Below are 16676 nucleotides of genomic sequence, written 5' to 3'. Positions count from 1 at the left end.
AAAAGTAGGATGAGGTAATGAGTGTCACAGAGTCCTTGTGATGATACAAAGAGATGACACATATGAAAGTACCTGGCACCATGCCAGGCACAAATGAAGAGCTAGCAGCACAGGCTGAGTGGATGGATACCCACTGGATGCCAGAGACAAGGCTAGCAAGTTGCCCAGAAAAGGAACATAAAGTTGAATTTTTAATTAGCTTTTCCCCCTTAAGAATCTCCCAGTTTGGTTGGTCAAGGGTCAAGAACCCAAATAAGGGAGGAGGCAGAAACAGCCATAAAGAGTGAAAGATTAAATGATACGGGATGAAGTGATGAAGAGGATGGGGGAAGTGCCACCAGAGCCATCTCAGTTTGCAACGAATGGCCAGAGAAGGCATTCTAGGTGGGGGGCTGGCCTAAGCAAGGGTGGGAGCCCAGGCCTAGGGAAAAGTTTGGTTTGCTAAGAGAGTTGCCCAGCCACAGAATAGCAGAAAGTAAGCTTGAAAGGGAGGCTGGGTCAGATCACAAAAGCTAATGGAGTGCAGGCTTCGTTCAGAGTGGAACTGGGACCCACAGAAGGTTTCTGAGTGGGGGAGAGTGGCGACCAGAACGATACTTCAGGCAGGTAAAGATACCAGTGTAACAGAGAGCAGACTGCATGGGGAGGGCCCCAGGTCTGGTTCTTGCATTTTCTCAGTGGGATGGTAAGCCTCCGGATGGAACCTGCTCAAGTCTCTGCTCATCTGCCCCTTAGCACCAAGCACTGTGCTGGTCACAGAGCGGCGCTCAGCAAATCGTTACTGAACTGCACAGAACTCAGAGACATTTCATTTTGTTATGGTTGGGAAGGGAAATATTCTCAACTACACTTCCAGAAACTACTGAATGCAGAACCCAAACCAAACATTCCACCAGGAACAGGAGGCCAAAACCCTGATAATGTCTAACAGACCATCACACCCAGTCCTTGGGGACCCAAGTGGCAATGTATTAGCACTCATTGTCCGAATTTCTAGCATGACTTTCATGCCTGCAGAGGTTGGGGGTGGCAGGCTGCTTCATGCACAGGAAGCATGCACAGTGTAGAAAACAATTATACCTGACCAACAAGAATTCAGCCATGGCAGCTGGGGTTTCTCAGGGTTGAAGGGCAGAGCCCTGTCTCTCTGACCCAAATAAGTCTGTAAAATCAGGTGGCAGGTATCTTCAGTTCTGCCTTTTTCTTCTGCCCATAACTCATGCCAGAATGTCAACTTCCTTTCTGGCCATATAACTCTTTGAGGTGGGAGTGGCGTCATGCACACTGAAGGGTAGTTAGCAGCATCCCCAGGCTCTAACCACTAGATGACAGTAGCATTCCCCACCCTCTTCCCAAGCTGTGACAAGGAAAATGATCTCAGATGCAGCTAAATGTTCCCGGGGGCGTAAAACTGTCCTCAGTGAGAACCACTGCCCTAGACCAAGGACTCTAAGTGGCAGCTCTTCTCTGGCTTACAGACATGTTTTATTTGGCCTTTCGGTGTTTTCAAAAATCTGACTTGTTTCTTGGCATCTAAAAAATCGGGAAATTCCCTTTACAAGTCTTGATTTTCAGCTTCTCTTGAAAATTAGAAGATCTGGCAATACTAAGTCTCTACTTCGAGTATGGCTCCCCTCCAGATGAGGCTTGTGTTTTCTGGTTGGCCACAGCACCCAGCATCTCCCTTCACCCATCCACATCACCCATCTAGCCCATGGAGGCATCTGAGTTTGTGACCCAGAAACCAGTGGGGTCTCTCAGGGGGTAGCCCTCTCAATCCTCTGGCATTCATCAAGGATAGCAATCTCGGACCTGCTAAAACGGACCCTGGGAGAGTGCCTTCTAAAAAGTGCCTTACTCCTATCCTGACACTTGAGAGCCACTGAAGAGTCTGGTTCCTGAAACCCAACCGCCTGGCTTTCCCTCAGACCCCAACACCATTGTCTGTTGTGGATTCTCCGAGCCCCCTGTACTCATCCTCCTGCCTGCACTACCTCCTCTTGTACCTCTGTGGCCAACTCCTCACCTAGCTTCAATTCAATCTATACAAGCAGTTTTTTAATACTTACTAGATACCAGCTTTGACTAGGTACCAAAGACAGAAAGCTGAATGTGACATGGTCCCTGTTTTATCAACTGCAACTACCATTCATGAAGTGCTTTCCATTTGCTGAATACTGTCCAAAGTCACTTCCATACATTATCTAATTAAACCTTGAAGGTAGGTGCCATTATTATGCCCACTTGACAGATGAGGGCTCGAGGATCAGAAGGGTTGAGAGACTTGCCTGAGGTTGCACAGCTGGAAAATGGCAGAGCCAGAATTCAGCTCTTGGCTCAATGGACTCCAAAGATGGCATTTGTAATGCCTTTCTATGGTCTGCTTCTGCAGGGCCTTGCAGGAGACGCAGGCACACAGATGAAAGAAGCCATTGCAATGCTGTAAGAGAAATGAGTCCAGGACACAAAGAAGGTATGAAGGAGGGTGTACCCTCTGTCAGGACACCACCTGCCTGGCCAATGTACTTTCTCACCGCCTATGCAGGAATCTACGTCCCTGGCCCTTGCTTCCACTTGCGGGGAGACCTACTTCTCCTTAGCCTGGTCCTTCTTGGCCCACCTGCCTTGCAAGAAATAAATCAGCCATGATGACCACCTCTCATTTTTCTCTTTCTCCTTCTTCTGATAACAGGAGATGAGACATGGTGGGACTGACCCTGCGCTTACATAGTCATACAGGATGGTCCATCAGTCACGGGGACACAGTCTGACCAGAGTGCTCCAGCACCTTGTATCTAGTGACTGGGTCAGAGATAGAAATATATTCCAGGCTGGGCCAATGAGAGTCTTTCCCAGGAGCTTTCTAACAACCATATTCTCAGATCCTCTCTCCTCTGGGGTTGCTAAGCTAGGATATCAGGCATCTTGGGCTGCCTGTAGTCGTCTTGCCCACCATAAGGAGAGCGGAGTCTTTGACAACAGAATCTGTGTCCTGGATCAAGTGAAGCCTAAATAAGATGTTACCTCTGGACTTGCAGTTTAGAGGATCCAGTAAGTTGTCATTTTTGCTGACGTGAAAGACTACTGATATAATCAGTACTTGCACCAGATACACTGGTCTGCATATACCAGCATGCCCACAGAGTAAGAGAGCCTTCTGAAAACCCTCCACCAAGCACAAGCTTTCAAACAGTTCCTGCAAAAGGACCAATTCCAACCAATCAGAGCAGAAGCTGCTTAAAGGCTGGGACTGTGGCTCCCCATAGTTCTGATCACAAAGACTTGCATACAGAGGAGCTCTATAAATGTCTGTTTATGAGCTAACACGCAGAAGCAATAGGAAACCAGAAAGGAATAAAAGGTGGTCATCTTTGAATCTCTTTCCTTTTTCTTTAAAAAAACAAACAAAAAAACCCCACACATCATGTCAACATGGGATCAGCTGGCAAAAAAAATCTTTGACACAACAGTTCCTGAGTGAAATCAATTTCTTTGCTCTGTGAAAACCTTGCCATGGGTGATTGATTTATTTTTCAATGCAGGGCTAATCATGCTCTTGGAGGGAAACCCTCAGAACTGTTACTATAGGTTCTGAGACTTTATGAGCTATATTTTTTGAGAAGTTCTATTTTTAAAGAGCAAACTAACAGGTGGGTCATTTCCAATGCTAAAGTCACCCTTTGCATCTAGAAAAATAATACCATCCTAAAATGTCAGATTTTAATGAAAAGACTCCCTCCACTTCTCTAAAACGAGACCATTCTAAACAATCCTCAAGAAAATGTTAAAGCAGGAAATGTTAAAGCACTGGGACCAGTGAGGCTTTTTCAACTCTCAGTTATCCATGAGGCCTCTCTTCCACCTCGACAGGCACTACTCTAGCAAGGGTGGTCTCTCTTTGCTCTACTACATGTTCTTATGTTGGGCTAATCTTTGGGGACAGCTCATGGGGTTCTAAGCAAACAATAAGAAACACACAAAACTAAATAAAACAAAATTTTTTCTCTCCTTTAGTTCTAAATCCCACTGTGTTTCCACACTCCTGCTTGTTTTCTGAACAAATAACAAAACTTGAGACCCACAGATGTTCCCTATTTAAACATATGATATATGTACCACTGGCCATCTCCCAGAGCAATTATGCTCTTATTTCCCAAGCAAAGGCTCAAAAGGCGTGTCTCAGAGGGATGGGGCTTCTCCAGTTTGTCCTGGAAGGTCAGCTTATCCCTGGAAACAGCAGTTTGGACAGCTAGCTGGCTGTTACTCCCAGCTGTGTCCTAGCTTGCCAATAACTGGGCTGTGGGCATCCTGCCATGTCACGGCCCCTTGTCCCCAAACATCATCCATAGCCTAGTCTCTGCTCCACCTTCCATCTGAACCCTCGTTACTCTTCCCCTCTCCCCCATCATCTTCCCTTCCCTGCTCCTGGACACCTCCCTGCTTTTCCTCCCCTTCCCACACTTCTATGTCTCCTGTTGCTGTGGCTCCAAATGCTGTCATCTGCATGTCGTGCAAGAGGCTGGAATGCACACTGGAGCCCTGAACTCTTCCCCTTGTTGCTGGGGCTGGGATGAGACTGCAGAAAGCAGAAAGGCCTGGGGACCACTCATCAGAGGTTCTTGGCAGTGGTGAGCCCCACCGATGCACACTCAGGAGCCCGGCAATATCTCCATTCTCCCCATGTAATCACTCCCAGCATCTCTCTGGGATGCTGTTTGCACCGAGGGCCTCCATTTTCAGAAATGCTTATAATAACAGGCGTAAGGAAGTCCAAGCATACCTTGGAATGACTATGAGAACAAGTGACCTGACAGGCTAGGAGTTTCTGGATCTCTAGTAGTAATACTAAGTATTATTATTATCAATACTCACCGTCATCATTGTTAGTAATAATTACTATTACTACTGGTAATATTTGTCGGTGTAGATAATGACAACAATAATAGCTATGTTCATTGATCTCACAGCATGTGCCAGGCCCAATGATACCTGCTTTACAGATGATACCTCACTTATGCCTAATATGAGCCCTCTATGGGAGGCACCATCATTAATTACCCCACCCACCCACACACTTTAGAGATTAAGACACAGGAGCTGAGGGAGGGTAATTTGCCCAAGACCATAGCGCTGGGAGATGGGAGTCCCCCAACCATTCCACTCTGCTGCCTCCACTGAGAGAGTTTGCACTCTCTGTGCCTTCAGAATTTTTTTCCCCAAACATTCCAAAATAATTATAAAACATGGATACTCCTCTGCCTTTAGTATAAAAAGCACACTGACATTTACAAGGCTCTGCTTTAGATCATCGTAAATATCAGATAACACACAGTGCCGAGTGCCATTTTACAGAATCTTTTGTTATCCGTGACCAAGTCCCTGTCCTCCCCTGGCCTCCGGGTCAAGGCAGAAGGAGATGCAGTGGAATGCTGGCCTGAGTCTCTGTGGAGGCAGAGCATACTCAGGAGTAGTCTTTCTGGACTATGTCCCTGATGTCAGCCTACATTTCTTTTTTTGCCATGAATCTCTTACAGATAAGGAGAGAAAAATTTGCAGAGAGAGAAGGGCAGTCTGTCCTGGAGAGCATGACAAAGCTATCTTCCTGAAGAACCAGTATCTATGAAAACCCAAAGCCACTGAGTTTTGAGCTGTTTTTTCCCCTCTCTACATGATCTTCAAGGTGAATACAAATGTTGCCAGGCTTATTTGTTGGAATCAAAACATTATTAATCATTCATTACTGCTGCGTCACTGACCCAAGACCTCACTTTAACCTCCTTGTCATTTCATCATCAGATCTTCTATTTCATTTGCATTGTCTGTGAACGAGATGTCAGAAGGATTGCACTGGCACTTCAAAAATGTCTGTATCCAGGGAACCTGGTGGTTCAGTCAGTTAAGCATCCGACTCTTGATTTCGGTTCAGCTCGTGACCTCAGGGTCATGGGATTGAGCCCTGTGACAGGCTCTGCAGAGCCTGCTTGTCTGCTTCAGTGCAGAGTCTGCTTGTCCCTCTCTCTCTGCTCCTCCCCCGCCTCTCCATCTCTCTAAAACAAATAAACAAATAAATAAATTCTTTGAAAAAATGTCTGTACCTTTCTATTCACCACTTTTGTACCTATTCACCCATCCATCAATCTACTCATCTACCCAACTATTCATTCATCTATCCATCTATCCATCTACCCATGAGCCCACCACCCATCCACCTCTCTACTTGCCTATCCATTCCTTCCTTCGTTTCTATTCCCATATTACCCTCCCTGATCCAGGCTCCTACTACCCTTCCCCACTAGTCTGTGTATTAGCGTGTATCTGTAATAACATGTAACTGCGCTCCCTGAGTTCAGCACCTCTCTTTCAAAGCTATTAAACACACCAAATTAATCATCCTTAAACTTGGCTCTGATTATGTCATTCCCTATGCAAGAGTTTTCAGTGGTTCTCCAATGTCTAGAAAATAAAGCCCAACTTTTCATTTTGACATCCAAGGGCTTCTTCATCTGTCTCCAACTGGTCTTTCTTTCCCCCTCTCCCCTTAATTTCAGTTCTCCAATATTTCAAACATACAGAAGAGCAGAGAGAACAGTAACAAATGCTCATGAACATGCCATCCAAATTGGATTTTTCCATTTTGGCTTCAAAACTGCTCTTAGAAAGCAAAATGTTACAATATTCAGATACAAACGAAGCATTCTTCTTCCTCTTTCTTACACCCTTATTCCTCAACTGCTACTTTGCAGCTAGTATGTCTTCTTACATAGCCCATCTTTGCATAGCTTCAAGTCACACAGGTGTCTAACAATATAATCAATACAAACTATTACCTTCTGTTTTAACTTGTTTAAAACATCATAGCTTTCCTTGCTTTTTTCACCAACATTGCATTTTCAAGTTTTATCCATACTGATACATATAGATCCAGTTCCTTCTTCTTAAGGATTGTACGCTATTCCATTGTATGGCTGTAGCTTATTTAGCCATCCCTTTCATGATGAACATTTGGGTGATTTTTCTTGGTTTCTTTACTATAAACAGTACTGTAGCAAACGTCCTCATACAAGGTCACTCTGTGTATGTGTGTGTGTGTGTGTGTGAGAGAGAGAGAGAGAGAGACTAGAATATTTTTAGATTATACTCAGAAGTGGAATTGCTGGAGCATAGGGTATGTACATCTGCCTTCACTGTTGCTAGATACTGCCCGATTGTTTTTCAAAGGGGCTGGACCAATTTGCATGTTTACTCGGAGATTATGAGAGCCCCTGTTGCTCCACATTCTTGTCAGCACCTAGGATTGCCCTACCCATCTAATGGGAGTCAAACTGGGTCTCATTTTGTTTTCTGTTTATTTATTTGTTATTATAGGAAGACTTTTTTATTTTTGTAAAATGGCATTTATCAGTATTTTTCTTTCCAGTTGTGTTTTTCTAGGTTCTTTTTAGCAGAAGAAACATTCCTTTTTATGTTTCTTTTCCTACCACCAAGGTTTTAAATATAACCTCCTACATTTTCTTCCATAGTTTCAAAGATTTGCCTTTTTTGTTTTAGTGCTTTAATCTATCTAGAATATATCTTTGTGAACTAAGGTAGAGGTCTTATTTTTCTATATTAAAAAATATGTGTGTGTATGTGTAAGATCATTTCCTAAAAATAACCCCCAAAATGACAACCAGTGGAATTCACTCTATTTCTGAACAGTCTACCCTACCCCCTGACCAACCCATATCGCACCACTGTCACATACTGTGCTCTCATTTGCAAAGGGTTCGGTTTTGTCTAATTAGTCAGCTTACCTAATACTGCTCTAGTATTGCCTGTTTTGCTATCACTTTAGAGGAAATCTCAATATCTGATAAGGCAAACACTTCAACAAAAATAAAAAAATATAACCTATAGACCTTATTTTTCTATCACACAGCAGTAAAGTTAGAAATTAAAAGTACAAAGCTTTAAAAAAAAAACCTTTGGAACTAAAATAAATATAATTCTGAATAATTCATGGGTCAAAGAAGAAGTTGCCATGGAAATTATGAAATATTTATATCTGCATGACCATGAAAGTATCACTCATTAAAACTTCTAGGATGCAGCTAACTTGTAGCATTAATGGCATTAATTTTCAATTATTCTTATTTTCTAATGTATGTACTTTTTAAATTATATTTTCTAATTGGACATAGCTGACACACAGGAACACTATTAATTTCTATAACCAGCCATCTTGCTGAATTCTCTTCAGCAGTAAGTATGATATTTGCTGTTGGTTTTTGGTAAATATCCTTTATCAGACTAAGGACATTCCTATTTTTTCTGATTTGCTAAGAGTTTTTGTCGTAAAACAAAACTGTGAAAAGTCAGAAGTATGCCTTTTAAAAGTCAAGAATACCAGGGCCCCTGGGTGGTTCAGTCGGTTAAAGGGCCTTACTCTTGATTTTGACTCAAGTCATGATCTCAGGGTTCTTGGATCAAGCCCCACATCAGGCTCAGCACTCCGCAGGGAGTCTGCTTCAGGACTCTATCTGCTCTTTTGCCCTTCCTCCCACTTGCTTGCTTACACATGTGCACTCTCTCTAAAATAAATAATCTTTTCTAAAAATTAAAAAATAAAAGTTAAGAATACTACTTCTCTCCCATTTCTCTTCACACTGTACAAGATGGGAGTCCTAGCCAATATAATTAGGCAAGAAAAAGAAGTAAGAGGTTATAAAAGAAGAGAAAAGGCCACTATGATTTAGAACTAATCAGTGAGTAGCTTCCAGAGCATATTTTCTTATTTCTGACCCTTTATTTAACCTATGCACCCTGAATAAAATATTCCTTCATTCCATCTCTAAACTTAAGTCTCACTATGTTCTCTCAAAATCCCAGTAACTATCCTAATAATAGCTAATATTTATTGATTGCTTACTGTGTACCAGGTAGTGGCTCTATATCATCTTTTTCAACCCTTACAACAACCCCATGAAGGAGGTTATTATTAGCTTCATCTTGAAAATGACAAAACTCAGAAAATCAAGATTAGGCTGAGCTCACATGGTCAGAAAATGGCAGAAGAGGGATTGAGTCAGAGAGTCTGTCTGCAGCCCTAACTACTGTACTGAACAGCAACACTAACCTACCTGTTCATGATACAGGACCTAGACATTTCTGTCCACCAGCTTTTGCTTTGGTCTGGATTCCTGTGTCTGACTTTTCTCAAATCCCTGCATATCTTTGGGACACAGTGATGAGCCACCCAAGTCCCTTTCAGGAACAGAGTACTTAGTTCCCTAGCTTCGAGTGCTGTTGGCAGACATCACAGCTGTCGGCCCTCTTTGGAACTGCTTTAAAGAGGTATCTGCTCAAGATCATGCCCCCTTCTGGGAGCAATAAGAAGGTATAAAGGCCCAGTCTCCTCACCCTACTCAGGAGAACTCAGAAGGAACACTCCAGCTTCAGAAGTCCCCCAAGGAGTCAACTGAGGCTTTAGTAGTGACTACACCGTAGCCCAACTTCTCCATTCACTGACTCTTGCTTTCCTTCCTTTCCTTCTGCAGGTGGGGATCCCCAAGAGTACTTGCTAATATACTCCTGCATCATAATCACTCTGTTAGCTTCCTGGGGAAACCACACTGGGATAAATCCTAATCCTTCAAAATCCACTTCAAATGCTGCATCCCCAGCATAAAACCTTCCCTGAGCCCCAACCACCAGCCCAGGTTAGAAGTCCTCCTCCCTCTGGACCAATGTCCCTCTTTATTGTATTTGAATCATGGCTACACACCTGTCTTTGTTTCCATTCTACAGTGTGATCTCTCAGAGAGGGCACTGTAGCTGACTCATCTCTCTGTCTTCTTTAGCAACTGTCTACCACCAAGCATGGGCTCCAGTCAGACACATATGGACACAAATCTCAGCTCATCTTTATCAGCATCATGAGGCTCCTTCATCTGTAAAATGGCATGATGACAGCATCTTGTACTTAGGCTTTAAGAATTAAATATCTATGGAATGCTTAGCCCAGAGTCCAGCACACAGTAAGTACTCACTTTTTCTTTTGTTTGTTTGCTGTCTATAATTATTGTTTACCTACGGTCATGATAGCACTATTATGTGTTTATTGAATGAGTTGGGAATGCCCAGTGGTGACCAGCCCAGCAGGCTCTACTAGCAGAGTGAATGCTCACGACCTCATCTCCCTGGTAGCCAGTGGAGATTGGCTGAAGAGCTTCCTCATTGCCTTGGCAGTTTGCCCACTTTGCTCTCTCTCTCCATGCAAGCCTCCTAGCTGGACCTGCCAGCATGCAAACCCTCACTCTCTCCTGCAACCAAGAAGTAAAAAATAAACTTGGCTTTGAATCCAAGGCCATTGGTGCTTTTGATCTTGGTTACAAAGCAAGGCAATTATTGGACACAAAAGCCCTGATTTATTTATGAAATGCGACAGACATCTTCGAGGCGGGAACGAAAAAGCTCACTGAAGACCAAGACCTATTGCCACACAGTGAATGGCTGCTTTCAAACACAAGCCCCCCAAATGCCTTCTCATCTCAGCTAAGAGTCTTTCCTCATTAGTGCTTCCTCCAGAACACCGCAGTTCCCAACAATCAAATTCACTTCACGGCCAGGCAAGTAATTAAATTCTGCAGGCATCAGAGCATAGAATAATGGATGGCTATTGTTAAGGAGGCTGAGACTGAAATGGAATGAATGGGCTTCAAGGCCCCATCTCAGACACCGTAGGGGCAGGAAAGGAGAACAGGCAGGATGCAGATGGAACCTCCCCGCTGGGGCTCTGCAGGGGCTAGTGGATTCAGTATAGGAGCTGGAGTGGAAAACCTGTGTTTGGGGCCAGACTGTGCTGACCAGAGGTAGGCCTCAGTTTCCTCATCTGTAAAACAAGGAGGTAAGTCATCCTCCATGTGTGGTCCCAAAACCAGCAGCAGCAGCAACAAGGAGCTGGTGAGAAATGCAGATTCTCAGGCCTCTCTCCACCCTACTGAGTCAGACACTGTGGTGATGGGGCCTAGAAATCTGTTTAACAAAACCTCCAGGTGGTGTTTCTAATGCTAGAATTTGTGAACCACTGGTAGATAAAGTTTAAAAATGAAGCCACAAATTAAAATGCATAAAGGGCCAGGGAAGCAAAATAAAGCAGCCAACCAGTTGTGCTACACTAGGCAACAGCAGGGACCCCGGGACAGTGGGGACAGTGTGCCCTGCTTAAAGGGGCCAGCAGCTACTCAATTCCAACCAACTACTACCAAGTATGAACCCATATGGATCTGATATTGGCAAAGTTTCTTTCTTTTCTTTTCTTTTTTTTTTTTTTGAAGATTTATTTATTATTTGAGAGAAAATGTGTGCGTGGTATGGGGCAAAGGAAGGAGGGATAGGGAGAGAATCTCCAACAGACTTCCTGCTGAGCATGGAGCCCAACATGGGGCTCAATCTCACAACCCTGAGATCATGACCTGAGCCAAAATCAAGCATTGGACACTTAACTGACTGAGCCCCTCACATGCCCCTCAGAGCTTCTTATTTCTGAAGAGAAACACAAAGCCCTGATTTTTATGTGAAATTCCACAAATTTTAGTATTGTTTTAATTTTTCTTAATATAGTGAGGGCCACACATAATATCCTTAAGAACCAAATTAGCTGAAGCCTGCCATTTTGTGGCCTCCCTTTTGAGTTGCCTTGGACCTCTACCATGTACTCTACTCACTGTGCTCTTGACTTTCTCCAAACACTGAACTCTGAACCTCTTTCCCCACTTGGCAGACTCTTTTTTTCTTTTCTTTTTTTTTTTTTTTAAGATTTTATTTATTTATATGAGAAAGCAAGAGAGCACAAGCAGGGGTAGCAGTAGAGGGAGAAGGAGAAGCGGCCTCCCCACTGAGTAGGGAGCCCTATGTGGGGCTCAATCGCAGGACCCTGAGATCATGACCTGAGCCAAAGGCAGACACTTAACCAACTGAGCCACCCGGGCACCCCTTGCAGACTCCTATTCACCCTTCAACAACACTCAACTCAAAGCTCACTCTGTGAACTCATCCTCAATTCTCTGACCCACTTTCCACCTCTTCACTAAGAAGGCAAAGAAGAATCAAACATGGGGTTAAAGAATTGACACAGAGCAGAAAGTAACATGGGGGAGATATGAAGCTATAAAACAGGCTTCCCCCACAGAGGAGGACTTAGGACTTCTTGGAAGAGTTACCCTATTGCTGCTTGAAAAGTCACTTAAATAGGGATGTCTGGGTAGCTCAATGGCTGAGCATCTGCCTTTGGCTCAGTTTGTAATCCCAGGGTCCTGGGATCCAGTGCTACATCAGGCTCCCTCCAGGGAGCCTGCTTCTCCCTCTACCTATGTCTCTGCCTCTCTCTGTGTGTCTCTCATGATGAATTAATGAATGAATGAATGAATGAATAAATAAATAAAATTTTTAAAAAGAAAAGCAAAATCACCTAAATAAAAACACTGAACCCATTTGACCAGAGTCTAACAAAATGGAGTTCTGAAAGACCAAATATAAAGAAACACAAGTGCAGAATTCATAAGATAGATTAAAAAACAGAAAACACCCAGGGATTCAAGCAGGGCGCTCAGAGGGAGCCAACCATGTGATGAGGCTAAGGTCAAAAAGGCAAATGCCTGCACAGGTTTCATCATTAGAAATATTGTGTCTAGAGAGCCCTGCTCTACTCCTAGCTGGTCAAACCTTCATGTAGTATTCCGAATGGTTCTGAACATTAACTTGTGCAGGCTGGAGAAGCCTGGGACATGACATAGGCGGAGATAAAACACAAAGCCAAGTCACAAGGGAAAACCGAAGGGACCTGGAATATTTACCCGGAGGTGGCAAAGACCTGGCTGGGTGGTCATGATTTCTGTCCTCGAGCCACTGACAAGTGTCCATGTGGATTGATCTGTGCAGCCCTCAAGATGTGACCAGGACCATAAGTATAAACACTGAGATTTCATCTCAACGTTGGGGAGAATTTTCTATTGATCATGGTTATCCCCAGATGGAATGAGCCATACTGAGAGGTAATAAAGACCCTTTATGAGGCAAATCTAGCAGAGGGAGAATGACACCTGCAGAGGATGATAAAGGGACAGGAACAGAGGCCTATGGACATCTATTGTTTTATTTCTCCTTTCTCTTTTTTTTTTTTAAAGAGAGGGAGAGCAAGAGCAAGCAGGTAAGTGTGGGGGGTAGGGGGGACAAGAGCAGAAGGAGAGAGAATCTTAAGCAGAGCCTGATATGGAGCTCAATCTTACAACCTTGCAATCATGACCTGAGTCCAAATCAAGAGTCAGATGCTTAACTGACTGAGCCCCCCAGGTGCCTCTTTCCTTTCTTGTAAGAGGACCCTGTGGGTTAGGTGGAACTGAGTGCACACCCGGCTTCAGGGGTGGGATATTTCCAGGCCTGGTCAGTCAGAGCACTGCGTCTCGCTGCCCACAGGTGCAGCTTCAGGAGTGCTAGTGTGACCCAGGATGGGCAACCAGATCCCGTGAGACTCAATTCTGCGAGAAGGGTGCTCTCACTTCCCATGGGACTTTGTTTTTTTTTTTTTTTTTTTTTTTTTGGTCCCATGGGACTTTGAAGCTGGTGGGATATAAGCCGGGAGCTGCAGGGGGTCATGTGGTTCGCACATGGAGACAGACTATGAGAGAGCCCTTCACCCCATGCCTAAAATATTTTAGAAAACAGAAAAAATTGGAACAGAGTTGCAGAGAGATGGAGTTCTTTTGTGCTCCTGACACCCCCAGGCCTGGAGCCAGCCTCAGCTCTGGAGATCTAGTAAGTCCCTTTCCTCCTTCAAGCCTGCGGAGCTGGGTTTCTATTGTTGGTTACCATAGAAGCCCTGACAACTATGATGGCCTCTAAGGTCTCATCCAGTTCTTTTAGCTATGATGAGTCTTTGACACTTAAAGCAAGGGCCACTGGCATGCATTCTTCTACCAGCCCACAGGAATCCTAGGATGGCTTGTGGAATGTGAAGTGCTGCCTCCAGTCTTAAGAAGAGAATGCACTATGAAAGGGGAACTGGAGAATCACGAGGAGGTAAGTTATGAAGTCAGAGCATCCTGACCCAAGCCCATGAAGGACACCTGGCCTGGAAGCTACTCCCACGTCCTGCAGATGCATGGGCAGAGCATGACTTGGTGGTATGGTGAAGTAACACCCACCCGAGTGCTAGGACCCAGCTCAGGAACGGGGCGGGGGGCTCCATTCTTCAGGGTCACAGGTGAGCCACCAATTAGTGAGCACCTGCTGGATGCCAGGCCTGTGCTGGACACTTGGCCTACCTCCACTCTTCAGAGCAGCCTCCTGATGCAGACACTGTCACAGCCTCCATCTCCCAGATGCAAAAGCTGAGGCTCTGAGACTCGCTCAGGTTCGTAAGGCAGTGAGGGGCAGCTCTGGGACAAACTGCAGAAGCCCAGCCATACTGCCTCCTGCTGGTGATGACTGTGGGCCAAAAGAGGGCAAGTCTGGGTTCTCTGGCAGGTTTGCAGGCTCGACCTCCTCATCTGTAGAATGGGGTGAGTGACAATCCCCTCCCCAGTCTCACCAGGGGCTGGCCTCGCTGTTGTTCTGAGGTCTGCGGGAGCTATTAGTACATAAGGAGTGCAGCCTCCGTGCCCAGATTATCTATAACTGATGTGACACAAAGGGATCGCATTGTGCTAAATCAACCAGCCAGGCCCGTCCCCAGCTCTCTCCTGGCCCACAGGGGCCAGGTCGCTTCCTTTGTTCTGCAGGCACCGGCCTGGTAACGAGGCAGCCAGAAGCTCAGCTGTCGACCTTTTTTCATTATTTTCTACCCTGTTAACCTCTATCACCAGTGACGCTGCTGTCAGACTAAATGAGAACTGAAAAGATTTACCTCACGTGTCCCAGGCCTCAGTCAGGAAAAAAGACCCTTCATTTCCTAACAGCCCTGATGACCCTTTCTCTGCGAGTCACTCCCATCCAGGAAAAAGATGTGACAACAACATCAGGCGGGGACTTGTGACTAGACCAGGTGATTGGAATCACCCCAGTATGGCTTTGCAAAGCGCTGTGGGTTTTTTATTCTTTATTGCATTGTATTTACCTTCATAATTATGTTTGCTTACACAAATATTAAACTTAGACGTTTCATAAACACGGCCCCAGGAGGAACCCAGTGTCTATTGAGTGGTGGGAGAGAATGAGTCTGTGATTACAGTTCTTTTTTTTTTTTTTAATTTTTTATTTATTTATGATAGTCACAGAGAGAGAGAGAGAGGCAGAGACACAGGCAGAGGGAGAAGCAGGCTCCATGCACCGGGAGCCCGACATGGGATTCGATCCCGGGTCTCCAGGATCGTGCCCTGGGCCAAAGGCAGGCGCCAAACCGCTGCGCCACCCAGGGATCCCTGTGATTACAGTTCTGCTGAAGAAGTCATCCTCAAAGTGGACAATCCAAATACTGACCACAGACAGATTATTACATTTCCAATCAACTTGTCCTCTTCCTCATGCTTCTAGCAATCCCAGGGCACCTAATCCCTAAAATTGGCACCTGGCAAGAACAAATGAGCTCAATAATTTTACTAGTAACACTCTGATGGACTGGTTGGTACAATGCTGGCCAGCTTTCCTGAACACTCACTCTCTGTGCCTTACTTGTGGTTAACGTCCCCATAGTCCTCCCTAAGGCCCTGTGGGTCTTTTTATCTCCATCTCACAAATGAAGAAACTGAGGCACAGAGTTAAAGTAATGACATCCAAAGACACACAGCTGATAAACAATGGAACCAGAATTATGAACTCAGATATTTAAGAATTCTGGACCCAGAGACCACACCCTGAGCCACTCCCTCAATAATACCTCCCCCTCCTTCACACGCAGTTTCCTTTAACCCCCACACTGCCCTGGGAAGTAGGTGATCTTAACTCCTTTTGATAGACACAGAAGATGAGGCTCACAGAGGCTAGAGGACTAGCCCATTTTACAGAGAAGGAAACTGAGGTCCATAGAGGGAAGTTCAAGTCTACAAACAGTTCCACAGCATCTACTTTGCTAGGCACTGTGCAAGGGGTTGGGACACACAGACCTCAGGGTGCATACAAGTGACTGCTCCCTGCACTCCTGACTTCTGGGCATTTTTAGGGTTAAAACTTTTCTGAAAACAACCAAGTACTTTGTCAAAAGCCTTAAAAATGATCAAGCTTTTGACCCAAAAATTCTTGTTGCAGAAACCAACTGTAAGATAATAGCAGTGAATATGACAAAAGTATATATATACAAAGAAGCTCACCACAGTGTTAATTGGAAAAATAAAATAATGGAAATAACATGAGTGTTCAACAATAAAAGATTGGTTAAATGAATTAGGATAAGCTATATCACGAAACACTATGGAATCATCAAAAAATGGTACAGAAATATATTTATTGACCCGGGAAAATTTTGTAATACAGTGTTATATAATTTATTAGGTGACATAAGCAGACAGTAAAATCATATATGTGGTCTCATCTCATTTGGGAAATGTATACTGGAAAATACATCAATATGAGAACTTACAGAAAATGTATTTGCCTATGTATATATAAAGAAATCCCTATGGCACCAAACTGATTATTACAGAGTGTTAACATTCCCAGTGATTTTCATTTTTGTGTGTGTGCTCATGTCCATTTTTCCAAAGTTC

General features: G+C 44.4%; 1 protein-coding gene and 1 long non-coding RNA gene across 8 annotated transcripts in view; one reads left to right on the top strand and one right to left on the bottom strand.

Annotated features, from left to right (window-relative positions):
- Nucleotides 1-16676, bottom strand: part of SRGAP3 (SLIT-ROBO Rho GTPase activating protein 3) — a 326045-nt gene that overhangs the window by 94627 nt on the left and 214742 nt on the right. The window lies entirely within an intron of this gene.
- Nucleotides 126-15124, top strand: LOC119864635. Of its 2 annotated transcripts, XR_005374628.1 has the most exons (5): nt 126-606; nt 2393-2473; nt 9840-10016; nt 13957-14055; nt 14841-15124. It is a non-coding gene; the product is annotated as an uncharacterized LOC119864635 (long non-coding RNA). The 2 variants fall into 2 exon arrangements; XR_005374627.1 differs by having other exon boundaries at nt 13957-15124.

Source organism: Canis lupus, chromosome 20 (assembly GCF_011100685.1).
Source record: "Canis lupus familiaris isolate Mischka breed German Shepherd chromosome 20, alternate assembly UU_Cfam_GSD_1.0, whole genome shotgun sequence".
In the NCBI taxonomy this organism is placed as follows: Eukaryota; Metazoa; Chordata; class Mammalia; order Carnivora; family Canidae; genus Canis; species Canis lupus.
This window is presented reverse-complemented; position numbering and strand designations above follow the sequence as displayed.